Below are 15,316 nucleotides of genomic sequence, written 5' to 3'. Positions count from 1 at the left end.
GCCTGAGGAGCGCCCGCCTCCCCAACGGCCGCGCGCCCGCCGCTCGACGGCCGCGCCTGAGGAGCGCCCGCCTCCCCAACGGCCGCGCGCCCGCCGCTCGACGGCCGCGCCTGAGGAGCGCCCGCCTCCCCAACGGCCGCGCGCCCGCCGCTCGACGGCCGCGCCTGAGGAGCGCCCGCCTCCCCAACGGCCGCGCGCCCGCCGCTCGACGGCCGCGCCTGAGGAGCGCCCGCCTCCCCAACGGCCGCGCGCCCGCCGCTCGACGGCCGCGCCTGAGGAGCGCCCGCCCTCCCAACGGCCGCGCGCCCGCCGCTCGAGAGCCCCGCTCTAGAGAGGCAGCGGCCGTCCCTCAGGACGGCTGCTGTGGCGGTGGCCGTCCTCTGGCGGGGACCCAGGGCGGCGGGGAAGGTCAGGCGTGCTGCGAGGGGGCAGCTGGGCTCCTTACTGCGCTGCGTGCTGCCCTGTAAGAGCTTGCTGCGTCTCGTGTCACGGCTCGTACCACTGACTCCTGTTTGTAAAACTGATCAAAAGAGTATTGACGGAGCATTGCTGTGTCAGAAATCGTTCTGATCAATTTTTGTGTAGAAAAGTCTTGATTTGGATTACAGCTTTTTCAAGGAAAATCTAAACAATCGCTTGTTTGAACAAAATAGTTCCAGTCTTAACAGAATTTCTTATCTCTTGAAAAGACTGTCTCTGCAAATTGTGTTATTTGCTAATGTGAATAAGCAAAAAGTCTGACTTGCTATGAAGTGTTACAAGTTCTATGCAAACTAGGTGTTTTGACAGGTCCCAGAGTAAATTTTTGAAAATTGTTATGAAGTATTCAGATGGAAAATCAAATGTTTGAAAGCTGGAAATTCCAGTGGAAAGGAAATTCTGACTTCATTCTGACGTCATCCTCTTTTGGGCTATGTCACTCTGCAAGTTTCGAGAAGAACCTGCTACTTACTATTTGTCAAGAACTCCCCCTTTGGAAACTGTTGAAGCCATTTAGTGAAAAATGGTAGAGTGGGGTCCATAGGAATTTAAGAGGAGGTAGGTCCAAACTGCTACAGCTGTGACCTCAACGCCGGTCCCAAACATGCACTCCCACTCCCTTTTGATAAAACTTGTGTGATCACACAGGGAACCTATCTCCCTGCTGACGCACACACCCACCCACACATGCACACACGGCACGACGGAGTGCGAAGAAACAGAAGGATTGGGGAAGGCTGAGGCTATGCCAGGCCTTTTCAGACTGAAACTGCAGTGTAAGGAAATGAATCACATAACATCCTGTATTTGTGGTTTGCTGTGCCTATTTGTGCAACTGGAGTGAATTCTTAAGCTGTTTGATGGAGGTTCATCCTTGGCAGAATGTTATTTACTCTCCCAATATTATAAGTAAAAAGCAGTTACTTATTGTACGGTACTGAGCACGCACACAACACGTAGTAACGCGTGTAAGTCCTCTCTCAACATGCAGTGAGATGAGTGTGGATGGAAATGACAGTGTGGTCTTTTCTGGTAGTCTCCAAGGCCATTGCTATACATTTCTATTCAAGTTGTGGCAGAGGTTTTGAGTTGCTTGTTATACCTTCTCTTTGTCTCATGCGACTGTCTCCTCAGTTGTGCTGACTCAGCTGTTTGGGTCACCTGCCTCTGTTCGTGTTCTTAGGTATATTTAGAAAATCTGGATTATTGCATGTGTTTCTTGGCACATGTTTACTTTGGAGAGATAAGTAAACTCTGCTTGGGAAATAGAGGGCAAGGATGACTTCTCTGGAAGTTGGTGGGGGCAGTAATCTCCTAAACAAGACCTACTGGTTACAGATAAGTGTTAAAGCAGCCTGAGCATCCCAAAGGCTTGGTTGCTCTAGATGTGCTGAGCTTTTTTTGCCTGTAGTTTTGCTTTTAGTTTTACTTCCTGTGGTTGTAGCTTCAGGAGAGCAAGGATGTTTTATACCAGCTAAGTAGATGTCTTTATTAATGGCACTCTTAGAACAAGCTATTCTGTGCACAGAAAACTAATGTAGCCAATTTTTGCATGTTTTCTTCTCTGGGTGGATTTTCTGATATTTAAGAAAGACAGCGAGCGGTCTTTCTTTGTGTAAGTTTACAGGCCATGAACAGGCCATGAATATGCCTTTGTTTTACTCAGTTGTCTATTCTGATGAAACTTGTAGGAACTTAATATCTCTGAGGCAGCTACCTCTATGCCAATTTTGCTTGAAATTGGCCACTGGGATGTAAAAGTTATTGCATGAAAGGTGGAGCAGACAAACATGAATGCGTTACCCTCATTTCCTGAGGAAACCTGGCTAAAAAGTCCTGCAGTGTCTTTAATAACAATAAGCAATCTGGTCTTGCATATGCATTATTAGATGCTATTTTGTTTGAAGTGCTGTAATGTAACCCAGTTTTATACTACATCTAGTGACTGGTTTTAGGCTTACAGAGAAGAAATAGAGACGTTTAGCAGGGAGGTGTAGAACTGAAGAGTATTTGACTGCAGGCTGCAGTCCTCCAGTACGTTGTATGGCAGCTGACTGCCTCTTCAGAGGCCTGCTGAGTTCAGTGGGGTTTCCACTGAGCATAGCAAACTGTGGCTATGAAGAAACTGCAGAGCTGGGGCTATAGTTGTTTTCAGCATGTGCACAAGGAATCAAATGAAAAGACAGTAGTGCAATTCAAGATAACAAGCTCTTAAAATAAGTTTAGAGGATTCAGGAGATATATTAAGGGGAAACTTAACATCAGTAAAGAAACTGCAGAGAGATGAAATGGAGTGTGAGGTTAGACAGCCACAAGTTGATGAGTGCCTGTGCTTTTCCTCTGTACTTCAGTGGTAGGGAAAGAGCTGGAAGATTAAATGGATCCCAAATACAAACAGTTGAAGCTTTCGGTTCCTTAAAGAAAGGTAACACAGCAGTCAGAAAGTATGATGTGCATGACATAAATCAGTTGTCAATGTGAATCAGTTTCCTTTAGATCAATTAGTCCCCCAAACAAAGCCTTTATTCAAAAGAGTACAGGGAGAACAGCCACACGCATTATTTAAGGTGAGGAAATGGAAGACTCCCTGGCTGGACAGCATGTTTTTGTTACCTTGTCTCTTAGGAACCTCATGCCTACCCAAGGAGCTTCCATTTCCCTCTGCCCAAACAAACTTGTAACACGCGCAGTATGCCCTATGTGCTTCCTCGGCAGCACAATCACAAACCCTGCTATCAGTGATGGTAACATATCTGCATACACTGGCAGAACAAGTGCTTTCTTATGTTCTTAGTGAAGGACATCAGTGGAAGGTATTTGATGTGGTGTATTATTATTTCCTCTTAGTCTATGGCAGGGATCTGGGATAAGGGCTTCCTTAGTGGAAGTTACTAATAGAAAATGTAAATGGCAAGTTGTGTTGCAGTCATTTCCTTAGTCTGAAGAATACGCATAGTTAGATTTAGTTCTTGAATAATTTTCTGTCTTCTGTGGAATCAATAGTTGTTTCTAACTTGCTTTTTTTTTAAGAGAGCTGTGTGTGGATGCTGGCAGTGGAGGAGAGGCAAGATGAGATGCAGTAAAGCGAATAAATACGGATAAAACAGGAGTCTGGGAAGGAAGGAGTCTTTTGCTGCTATCTGTGGAAATAATCGGGCCATAACAATTGGGAATAGTGATGGAGAGAACACCTCATCTGAGACATTTCAACATCATTCGTGCAGGGGGACTTTGACAATGGGAGTAAATTTCAGGTAAGAGATGCATCTTATTTTAGGTACTCGTTATAGTTGACTGAAGAAATAGCACAATTAATTGGGGAGAGAATTATTCTCTTTTGTTTGTTTTCTTTTTAAAATAGGTAGGTAGACAGATATATTGGAGCTGTTCAAGTGATAGTCAAGACCATCTTTAATGATAATAGAGATGGTATGCTTCCAGAGAGTACTACTATTAGCAAATGCTGTTGTTGAAGTATCTGTGAAGAATTCCTGACTTTGTCTCTAATTCATAGGGCAGTCTGGGGAAGCAGTGAGGATGTTCCTCAAAAATTGCTTAGCTCCAATATCAGCTCAAAGTCCAGGATGTGGAAAGCTATCATAAGACCTCTTTATTCTTAACCTGTTTCATGTTGTGCTTCTGAGAGGTGCGCATTTTGATTATTGTTCAAAGGCTTCTCTTTATTGATTTTTGTTTGGATTGTAACCTGTTTAGAACAGGTAGTGTGCCTGTAATCTATGCCTGTAAAGTCTTAGATAATATTACAGTTTATACGTGTCTACTAAAAGAGTGCTAGAAGTACTACTTTGTTTCTGCGGAAATTTAAAAAACTGCAAAGAAAAATCACTATTGGTTTAAGGAACTTGCATCCCCTTTTCCATCAGAGACGACTTTTGAATTATCTAAGGTAAAAATTAAGTGTTAGAGTTAGAATATAACTCCTTCTTCTGGGAAGTCCAAAAAAAGGAAAAGATTGATGAAATAAAAAATAAAATATGACATAAATGGCATGAAGGTAGCTAGGCTTGACTTCTGCAGCAGAACTGTACAGATCATCACCATTCCCCCCCCCCCCCGCCTCCACACACACTCTATGTTAAAAAAGAAAAAGAGATTCAAACTTTAAGGAATATTAAAGGTTCATCTTGCTAACCATAATGGCAGGATAATGCTAGACAGAAATATCTTTTATGGGAGAAAGTGGTAAAGGTGTTTGCAACACCTGAATCTGGCTCTCAGTGCTTCCAGTTCTTCTGTGGCTGTAGCAGTCACTCCAAAGTGCCTAGTCTCCTCTCACTGGTATTTCCAAGTGTGTAAAGGGATTTACCTTATGGTGTCTGCAGTTCAATCCCCTTCTTACTTGAGAAGTAAGTCACTATTTCTTATCTGCCTCCTTATTATTATCACTGAGTAATGTTTTGTGGCCACTGTGGTCTGGTCAACATAGGAGGAATTTACGGCCTGATAAACTAGGGTGTGAATTGACTACATATTGGCAATTGCACATTGGTGTCTCTTGAAGACATTTTTAGGGTATGTTAAAGGCCTGTCCATTGATTTTTGAAAGAAATTATTAAAATTAGCAGGAAGTGTGACTTTTCCATTATTTGGAAATCAGGGGATATTTAATTTGTCGTATTTCCAAGCTAAGCTAAATTTCTAAACTAACGCTGAGTTGACCTGAATTCTGAGTAAATATTTTCAGTGGTTGTAAGCCATTCAACTGTTCCGCTACATGAGTTAGTTATTAGGGCTTGTCTGCAAAGGATAGCACCTTTATGTCTAATAGCTACCCTGTCTTGAAACGTCAGCTGAAGGGCTTGCCTGTGATGAAATGTTGTGGCGGAGTAAGGTAGGATCATAATTTCATAGTACAAGGAGCTGCTTGCATTAACTCCCTGCAGGGAGTACTTGGAGTACGCTGTAAAGTTTCTGCAATTTGAAAATGGAATAAACTTTTAGCATGGAGTCACTTGCTGCACTGTAAATTCCTCACCTAGCTTTCAGACAATCTTCTGCATGGCAATCATATGTCCAGGTTTCACTGGACTTATCTTCTGTTTTCTCCTGGAAGCTTTGTATAGATTGATTTTAAGGACATTTTAAGATCGGGGGTGTCCAAGCATCTGTTAGATCTAAAAGGCTGGAAACCTCCAAAAGCCTGGAAATCCTGTGCGATCAGAGTGCATGAGCTATGGGGCTTAGGCCTGGCTGACTTCAAGTATGTTTATTGGCTGGGAACAATCTCAAAATGGAAGATTATATAGGAGCTGTGTGTAAGCTACACACTGAGAACACTAGTACTGATGTTGACGGAGTGATTAGGAGTGAGAACTAACCAAAACAGGATGCTTAACCGATGTAACTTGAAGAAAACTCACAGGCCAAAACAGCTTCAACAATAGCGAGGACAGTTTGTGAATGGATGCATATGCCAGAAGCATGATTAGTGTATGTAAGTATGTGAACCAGCTATAAAGCAAATTGTTGACACAGCATATGTAATATATGTATGTTGTTTTATAAAGGGAATTGTGGTTTAGGCAGCTGGCCTTGCTATGTTTTACAGACAGATTAGTGTTTCAGTGTTTGCTGTGTTTGAATACAAGAAAATCTGAAGAGAGTTCTGGTACTGAGTCAAGTCTGTGGCTGGAGTATTTAAGTCCCTAGAAGGTGTGAAAGACAGATGTTGGGAAAAAGAGCATTACCAGATGCAGGAACATTTTAGTTTGCTGGGCTTTTGGCTGACTATAAAACACCTCATGGTCTTTTCTTGACCTTCCCTTTTTGCTTCACAACTGTCTGGGAATCCTGAGGTTTGGAATGGCACTAATTCCAGGTTTGGGAACTCCAGACTGATGGAGTCTGCTGTTCTACTGTTCTGGTGGAGAATTGCTGCTCCCAGATAGATTGCTCCAATGTGTGTAGTTTCATTAGCCCTGGTCCTTTGGTTTCCAGTGATCATTCATAGTGCGATATTAGAGGGTAAAGAAGGCAGAACCAAGTCAGAGATCTTGTGTAGACTGTTACTCAGCAGTGATGTATGCCTGATCGTTTCCTGCTGCTCTCTCAGATGACAGTCCATCACCACTCACACAGTTTGGCAGGTCAGGATAGGGTAGGGCTGTGCTGGATTGTAAAGGGCAATCAGCAAACAGGTTGCCATTTTGAACACAGAGGAATAAGGACTATTCAAGCAGAAGGAGAATTTCTTACCTCTCTAGGACCCTGTCTCTAGAGATGCCCAGGTCTTTTACTACTCCAGCCCAAACATTCAAGCAATTCTGGCCGCCTACTAAACAAAGTTCTTCTTAAAAATAGCTTCAGTTGTTCTCCATAACTGTCTTCTGGGCAAGCTCCTTCACAATTCTGTACTACAGCCTCCAGCCTCATACCTCTTTCTGTAACTAGCTCCTGACTTCCTCCATATACGTTCCCTCAATCATGGAGCTCTGAGGTATTAAAAGGTCTTCTAGTGCAAGACTTCTAATCATGTAAGAGCCTATTTGTATAGGTAGAGAGAGAGTGCAACTCAGATGAGGAGAGGAGACTCAGAGAAGACCACTAGTCCATGCAAGATAGCTTTGATAGCAGCGCAAGACAGTAATTTCCTCAAAAGTGGTCTGATGTTTTGCATTCAGGGCATCCTGCCTCTTTGCTGTTTCCTGGGGGAGATGGACTCCAGAGTCCCAGCACAGCTCTGGCTGACAACATGACAAGCAGCACAGCGCATAGGTCAGGTGCTGAGTTTGCTGCTTAGATGTACTCTCTCCTGGGCTGTGAGCATGGAAATGGACAAAACCTGGGTGACAGCAGCAGTTAGCCAAAAAGGTGACACCTGGCTTCCAAGAGCTCAAGATAGTAGAGCACATCCACCTAAGCAGAGTGACGAATCAGGCAGAGATGCACCACAGGAAAGCACCTGGTCAACTGCTAATGTATTACAAAGCAAAGGCACAACCACACAAACGTAACCGCTATTTATTGCTTTGAAGATAAATTTATCCTGGTTAGAGTGTGTCATTCACTTATGTGTTACATCATTGTAAGAAATTATGTATTGTGGACACAGATCCTTCTAAATCACTTGATATGTGCTACACTAAAACGTCTGTGCATGCAAGCTCTAAGATGTTTTCTAGGGAAGTGCCTTGTCAGCATTGAATATGAACGTGATAGAATAGCTGAAATGGCCCAGAAATTTGCTTAGCAGTTTCCACATGGCATCCGAAGCATAGAGCACTTGCAAGTTATATATGTTGGAAGAATGCTTTAATAATTAAAGAGGATGAGGTCTGTACAGAGAGGGTTTTTTGCTTCGTTTGTTTGTTTATTTGTTTGTTTGCTTTAATTAGAAGTAACACTGTTACTGGGAAAGATGGCAAAAACTTTTCTTCCCTACTGAAGCCTTGTCTTCAGCAGCAGGTGGCGCTGTGCTCTCACTAAATCAGTGCTGGGCACTCATTCCTGAGAACCATAGCCTGAAAGTGGGTCTACAGTGTGATGAAAATAGCAATTAGTCTTGTTTGCATCTTTTGCTAGCTGACTAGGAACTGCTCCTGGGTTCTGTGTGCATGGTTTCGTTGTGGAGTTCCTCTTTGCTGTGTGTGTATATGGCAAAATAAACACATGTATATGGCAAAATAAACAAATATTACTGCATTTTTCAGTGTGCAGATATCCATTCAGATCAGATGCCTAGTTCATGATTACTTGTATTATGAGAAGCAACACTCAGACTTACTAATTACAGATGGCTGGATACTAGTTAATTGTGTAATTGTTGCAGCTTCTGAGATGGAGCGAAATTCAACATGTTGGAGTAAGCCCATACTCTGTAAGTGTAAGGACATTAAAAGAATTTTCCCATAGCAAAAAGGATAAAACAGCTACATTTACAGAGGAAAGAAACAAAACTTTTTCTCAGGCTTTGGCTGGGCCTTGCTTTGTTTCGGTCTCCCTCTTCTGTATTACTGAAAATGTTAAGCTTGTAAATGTAAAGCTTGAATTCAATTGCCAAGGCCTTAGAAAAGTTTTGATCTTTCTCCTAAATTACTGTATTTTATGTCCCCAGTGAACACACACCACACACACCACCCCCCTCCCCCACAGGTTTCAAGTGGAGTCCCAGTTCTCTAGGGAGGGTTATGCAGGCATGTGCAGCAGATACGGTCTCTTGTGAGTATTGTCCAGTTTGTGGACAATACTAAATTAGGGGAGTGGCTGACAAGCATAAAGGTAGAGCTTCAGGTCAGAGGGACTTTGAGAAACTTAAGGACTGAACTAACAAATCTGCAATGAGAAGTGTGCCTGGAGTGGAATAACCCTGTGCATCAGTACAGGCTGATAACTTCTTTTGCACAGCCCTGGAACAAGTTATCTAGAGAGGCCATAGTATCTCCATTGACGGAGGTTTCAAGGCTTGGCTAGACAAAACCATGGCTGACCCCTGATTTGGTGTTGATCTGAGTATACTCTGAGCAGAGGAGAGGACTAGAGACCTCCAGAAGTGCCTTCCTGCCAATGCTCTATAACAAATGCTGCTGTTACTGAGCACCAGCTAGAGTAGATCTATGTAATACACTGTAGTTAAATTAAATATATATACTGATGAAAGAGGCAAATGTATGTGATATCAAAGTTGTTAGGCACAGTACTGTAATGATACTGTCTTCTGTCCTGCTCTGATACCCTTCACTAGGTCCAGCTGCTCTATGCTACCTTGCCATGCTTTGTCTCTTCCTTCTGCCCTGCACCCAAGCCTGCTCCCACAGCTGGACAGAGAGATCCTGCAGCTCTATTTTGACTGTGTCTCAGTGCGCCGGGGCAGGTAGGGTGTGAAAAGGGCTGACATGGCAACAGCACAGAGCTATGGCTATGTTCATGTGGTCCTGGAAGGGAAGTAGATATTGTAGGGGGAGGGGAGATCAAAAGACAGTGTCTTGTGTCACTCTATGCTCCAGGCTTTTCAATGAGGTAAAGTCCCATGAGTCAAGTCCTGGCTCCCGAGCAGTCAGATCACCTAACAAGAAAGGGGTTAGCAAAAGGTAAAAGGCAGAGATGCTCTCAAAACATGTTATTTGTGACACTTGCTTGTGTTGTGATACCTATTTGGTATTTGTATGTCCAAAGTCTCAGAAAGCGTTGCCCACAACTAATGCGTTCTAGTGCTTTGCTGAACTAGATCTTGTTTAGTGCTGGCAAATTGTTATTGATTCTCTGTTACTTTAAAACAGGACTGTGATCCGAAAAAGCAGAAATGACTGCATGCAGCATAGTCTGTTACGAAGAAAATAATCAAAACCCTTGTTCAGCAATGTCAAATACAGACTCCTTAATGCAGAATGGAGTGAATGGGGGGGATATGGAGGAAGGAGGTAGGAATTAGGCTCCTTAGGCTCATTTCATTTTTATCAGAAACTTTGATTACAGAAGAGGCATGCTTTATGGAGCAGTAAAGAAACCAGTGGATACAAACTCTTCCACTGGTCCTTATAAAATGAAATAAGAACATGTGTTAGGATTACAGCATATATGCAAACAGGACCCAGAGTATATTCAAAGCAGACACATCTTCTAGTCCAGAAAAATCAATTTGTATCCTTTTTTCCTGGGTTTTCATGAGAACTGCAAAAGGAATAACCCTGTGTTTTAGACAGTAATATGGGTAACAATATGTTGAAAAATCCCCGGAGGGGCAAACTTTGAGGATACTATTTTGTCCAAGAGAATGAAAAGTGTTATTAAAAACAATAGAGTTTTGCAGTGAGAGCTTGCAGATGTTTTCAATAAAAATTGATAGTGGGACACAGGTGAATGCATTAATGTAAAGACTGTGAGGATGAGGCCAGTTTTACCTGCTATGTCATTTGCAGCTGTTCTGCTTTAGCTTGGGGTTGTTCCGTCTCTGTGACTTGGTTAGTATGTCTTTGGCTAGCACATCATAACTGAAAAGCTGTGTCTCTTTTGCAAAGTATTTGGAGACCTCCTAACATAAACACTACTGTTAGTATCTATAGTCCTTATGTTTTTTTACTTTGGGAAGAAAAATCCATTTTGAGCATAAAGGTGTAAGTCTGTAATGTTTGTAACAAGATGCTTGTTTTGAATTCTTACATTACATGCCAATATTGCTGTAGTCACAGTCAAGTTTAATTCCTCTCTATTAGATACTGTACAGACATATTCTAAGTGACAGATTTGATCCCTAGAGGTGACAGAATATTCAGCAGCATAGGCTGAATTGTTGCTTTTGCTCTGAGCAGGAGCCACAAGAGTCTCCAGATGAATTTAACCAGTTCTTTTTTGTAGGATCCAAAAAAGGAACAATTCACTTAAGTTTACAGCACAGAAACAGTGCAGTGTCTCTTCTTGGTGTTTGTACACGAGATATTCCTACCTGCCCTGTCCCCACTGAGCAATCCGTCGTATAAGCAGAATCAGACATGCTCTCTGCCCAGATTGCTTTCCATTTACTATTAAAGAACAAAGAGTTGGAAAGAGATAGAGAAAAATCATGCAAGAGTGATCAGGCCTGTGCTAAGTGACTTGCATTCTGTAATTCTAGATGTCATGGTCTTGTGTTGACTGTACACTAAACCTGAGGCCTGCTAAAATGCTGGTCAAATAATGCATTCTCTGGGGCTTCCCTTAGAAAAGAGGGCTAGCGCCTGCGGTAGGATGAGCTTTAACCTGAGGAGTAGCGTATGTTATTGCTGATCATCCTGAACTGATCTCTGGAGATCTACGTGGACTAACTGTCATATTTCTCATGGACAGGATGTTAAATGTTTTCCCATTTTTGAGTCCAGTCGTGAAATCATGAGTCCAGCGCATGTTCAGAGTCAGTGTTGGGTTTTAGACAAATACAAGCAATGAGGTCATGGTATTCATAGGTCTGAAATTAATGTTAAGATCCCAGCTATAATCTATTTCGATAAACAATTTGGAAATGTTTTCTAAGTTTTTAGGAGGCATAGTGTAAACCTGTTTTTAACATTGACGTTCAGTAAATCTGAAGAGAGGTAGTGAAAGGAATCATACAACTGAGAGGAGTACCTTAGAATTCCCGACTGTAGCCTCCAGGTTTCTCTGGGTCACGGTTAGGAATATCTCCTTCTATGTTAGCATCGAGTTTTTTTTTTTTTTTTTTAATGGCTGTGCTCCTGCTCAGAGTTTTGTGAAAAAGGAAGCTATCGTGTGAGGGGTAGTATGTAATTTGAATCAGGACCCACAATGAATTGAGGAGAGGAGCTTCTGATTTCCAGTGACTATATAGGAAATGCTGCATGGCAGAAAAGAGCCAGAGGTTACTGTTACTTCTTAGAAACTGAAGTTACAAGATTAACTAGTGGTGCCATTTTGAATAGGATCACGAAGTAAATTTAGTATAGTTGTCTTAAGTTTTTTTTGTAGCAAAATCAGAAATGTCACACTGATACTCTAAATATCTGTGTATATTCGTTTGATAGTTTTCAGATCTCTGTATAGCATGTGCTTCACTTAACCAAATCCTTTGTTTAATCAAACGTACTTAAATCACTAGGAAAACTAGTGGTTATTGTCTGACACTTATATTAGTGTCTGCTTTCTAATGCCATTCTTAAAATTGCTTCATCATTTCTACATTGCTGTGCCCAACCTAAATCTTAGCCCTGTCTGTTGACGTTTTGGCGAAGCACCATTTTTATGGCATCATGCCTGCAGCTTTTCCATTCCTTTGTGCACTCACCTACCATGTGCCTTTTCATCCCCTCCTCTACTTAATACTGTGCCTTTTTTCACACAGCACTCCTAGATCTTGCTATTGCATTCATTAGAAACCTCCTGTCGCTGATCCAAACAAGCTCTTCATATGGCATGTGGTTCCTTCAGAACTGTCAATTTCATTTCAAATAATGTTTGAAAACACATTTCTGTTCCTTGCAGAGAAAAGATTGAGAAAAGACTTGGTGGGGGGGGGGGGGGAAGAGCACAACCCAATTCAAAATTGGGGGAATTAAAGGGGATTAGTTTTCAATATCTGAATCTTTAGCCAGCTGCTCAGTAAGTTTTTGGAACTGATTATAGTTACCAGTACCTTTTGTACTAATGGTTTCCATTTCATTTCCATTAGTTGCTTGATCTGTTTTTTGTAAATATTACCTGCAATTGTGAGTCATTTACTGCTGGAAGAATAAGCGTATATTTAAAATGCGGTCTCCTGAAATTTTAGTCTGATATTGAATTTTTAAGTGCGTCTCTTTCAACATGATAGCATTGATGATTCAGTCACATGACTTACTATTAACTGTGTGGCAGACATTTCCTGTAGCTTAACTTGCTATCCCTATCCCTTGCCCTCTTGAAATAAATGGACTTCTAGCAACAGTTTTGACAATACTCTTGTCTACAAGTAATAAAACATCTGGAAATTAGACTAGATGGATAAAACAGTTCCATGTAATAATATGTATCTGGCATTCATACAACCTCTGTATAATGCATGTTTTTTATGGACCAGATGTGGTATTTATGTGTTATGAGGAACAGAGGCATGTTCAGTCATGCTTTTTATTGCATTTAAATGCAAGGTATATTTTAATAACTCTCAAAGGGAATTGTGTCCTATTGATTAGAAACTGTCAGTGTGTAAGACATAAACCTGAAAAAGCAAATGAATCTGTCAGAAAACTGTAGGTATAATTTAAGTTGACATTAAGCTGTATACTTATTGTGTGCTGGCTTCAAAAAAAAAAAGAGGAAAAAGCGGACTAATAAATTTCTGCTTATTCCTCCGGTGAAGGTGATCTATGAATCCTTTGATCTAAGAGTTGTTTATTTCTTCTCTAGGACTATGTTCTGTTACATTTACAGGTCTATGAAATAATTATTCTTTTATGTTTATTCTTCAGCCTTTCACATTTTTTCATCAAGATAACAGCTTTGGCATAGAAGCCACCTGCACAGTCTCTGTTTTTAGTCTTGCCTGGCATTTTCAAGTAAGGTGAATTTAACATGTACTGGGTGGAGAAGGGATTCCACTGAATTCTGTCCACCTTGCTGTTGTCATTGTTGTTTCCCAAGCAGACTGGAAAAATATGTAACTGAGCTATTTTCATGTTAAGCCTCTTTGCACCTTTTCTTCATTTAAGCTTTTTACTATTTTCGGCCTGAATCGTCCTTGCTTTTGTAGGAAAGGCACCGTGACTTTGTCTTCCATTTAGCATTCCCATTTCTGTTGAGCCCACTAAGCTCTGGCTACATGGTATGTTCCAACCATCTTCTGCATTTGCTGTGATCCTTCTGTTTCATGTCCTCTTCCATGATCATTAGCTGTAAGAGAGTTCTCAATGCCAAGTCTTTCTTGCAGCTTCTTTAGTTGTTGTTTTTGACTCTGCAATGTCCCCACAAACAAATAACATCTTCTGCCTGTGTATTTCCAAATATGTGTTATAGGCTATTTCAAAGCAAGCGCACTGAGGGTAGGCTTTACAGATGTCAGTACCAGAATACCAGTGCAGTTTTTCCCGTGCATCCCCCTTTCTCTTAATAATTTTTATTGACGAGGAGAAAAAACCTGCAGGGATGCTGTCTTGACAGCTATGAAGTCTTTTTTAAACTTTGCCAGAAGGTCACTATTAATGCAATAATTTGCCTAATTAACTTCTGCAGTAGTGGAGGCCAGAAATCTTGAAGTCATTCTTGTGACTGAATTGATTTCCTCATCCCCCTGCCTCCCCTACAGTTTCCTGGTGTGTCAACTGGTCTCTCACAATCTCTACAGCATTGCCAGCCTTCTTCCTTGCTTCAGCTCTGGCTCTGCTGAAGTTTTTATTCATACTTGAATCATTTCCTGTCTCGACTATTTCAGCTCCTTCTTTTATAGTTCTTCTAAATCCCTATAGTCTTAAACTTCAGGAGACCCAGAATACTGTGTTTAGATTACTTTTTCATCTATAGTCTCCATCCATCCCTCTAACCAGGCATCTCTGAATTCAGGTTCAATGTCAGGCTTCTGCTTTTCAGAACTCTCTTTGGATTTGTGTCTCCCTGAATAGTCATCTATGTTCATCCTTCTGATTTTGAGGCTGTAATGAGCAGAGTGGGTATACGTGGTTCCTTCTGTAACAACACTGAGTAAGGCGAAAGGAAACCATGGCTTACAGAAAAAGGCCTGATGTTCAAGTCTGAGATTCAAGCAGCACCTCTGTTAACCCCTTGACTGTAGTAATAAGCAAACAGTCACATATGGACTTACTTATAATCCATAGCCCTGACAGAGGTGGAGTAAGGCACTAGTAAGTCTCAGTCCTACTGCGTAGTCTAGATATGTGGGACAACATAAAGTGGTCCAGCAGTCCCTGAGAAAAATAAAATTCATTCTAAGCCAAAATACTGGAGTGCTCTAAAAGCTCAAACCTGGACCATGTTGGCCCCCTGTTTTCAAGTGGACTCAACCTACATGTGCCTGGCATCTTTACTGGCCGGTCAGGCCATCCCACTGTGCGAGATATAGAGCAGGCATAGCAGGAAACCAGTGTGGCTGAACAAGGACCATCTGGCTGAGCTCAAATACAAAAAGGAAGCAGATGGGTAGTGGCTCACTACCAAGGAGGAATGTTATAGAAGCATCACCTGGGCATGCAGGGATGGAATAAGCAAGATCAAAGGTTGGCTGGTGTTGAAGCAGGTGTGGCATGTGAAGGGAAATGAGAAGAGCTTCCACAGGTACGCTGGCAGCAAGACCAGGAAAAGTGTGGACCGTCTACTGAATTGGGCTGGTGCTGGAGTTGCCGGGAGACAGAAGATTGAACCTGAGTCAGCAGTGTGCCCTTGCAGTGATGGGGGCCAACTG

The 15,316-nt window shown here is 42.0% G+C and overlaps 1 long non-coding RNA gene across 1 annotated transcript; it reads left to right on the top strand.

The window, feature by feature from the left end:
• Positions 1-927: 927 nt before the first annotated feature.
• Positions 928-13,628, top strand: LOC138064128 (uncharacterized). The gene is made up of 3 exons (XR_011137398.1): positions 928-1,038; positions 3,511-3,734; positions 13,374-13,628. It is a non-coding gene; the product is annotated as an uncharacterized lncRNA (long non-coding RNA).
• The last annotated feature ends 1,688 nt before the right edge of the window (positions 13,629-15,316 follow it).

This window comes from Struthio camelus, chromosome W (genome assembly GCF_040807025.1).
Source record: "Struthio camelus isolate bStrCam1 chromosome W, bStrCam1.hap1, whole genome shotgun sequence".
NCBI lineage: Eukaryota > Metazoa > Chordata > Aves > Struthioniformes > Struthionidae > Struthio > Struthio camelus.
This window is presented reverse-complemented; position numbering and strand designations above follow the sequence as displayed.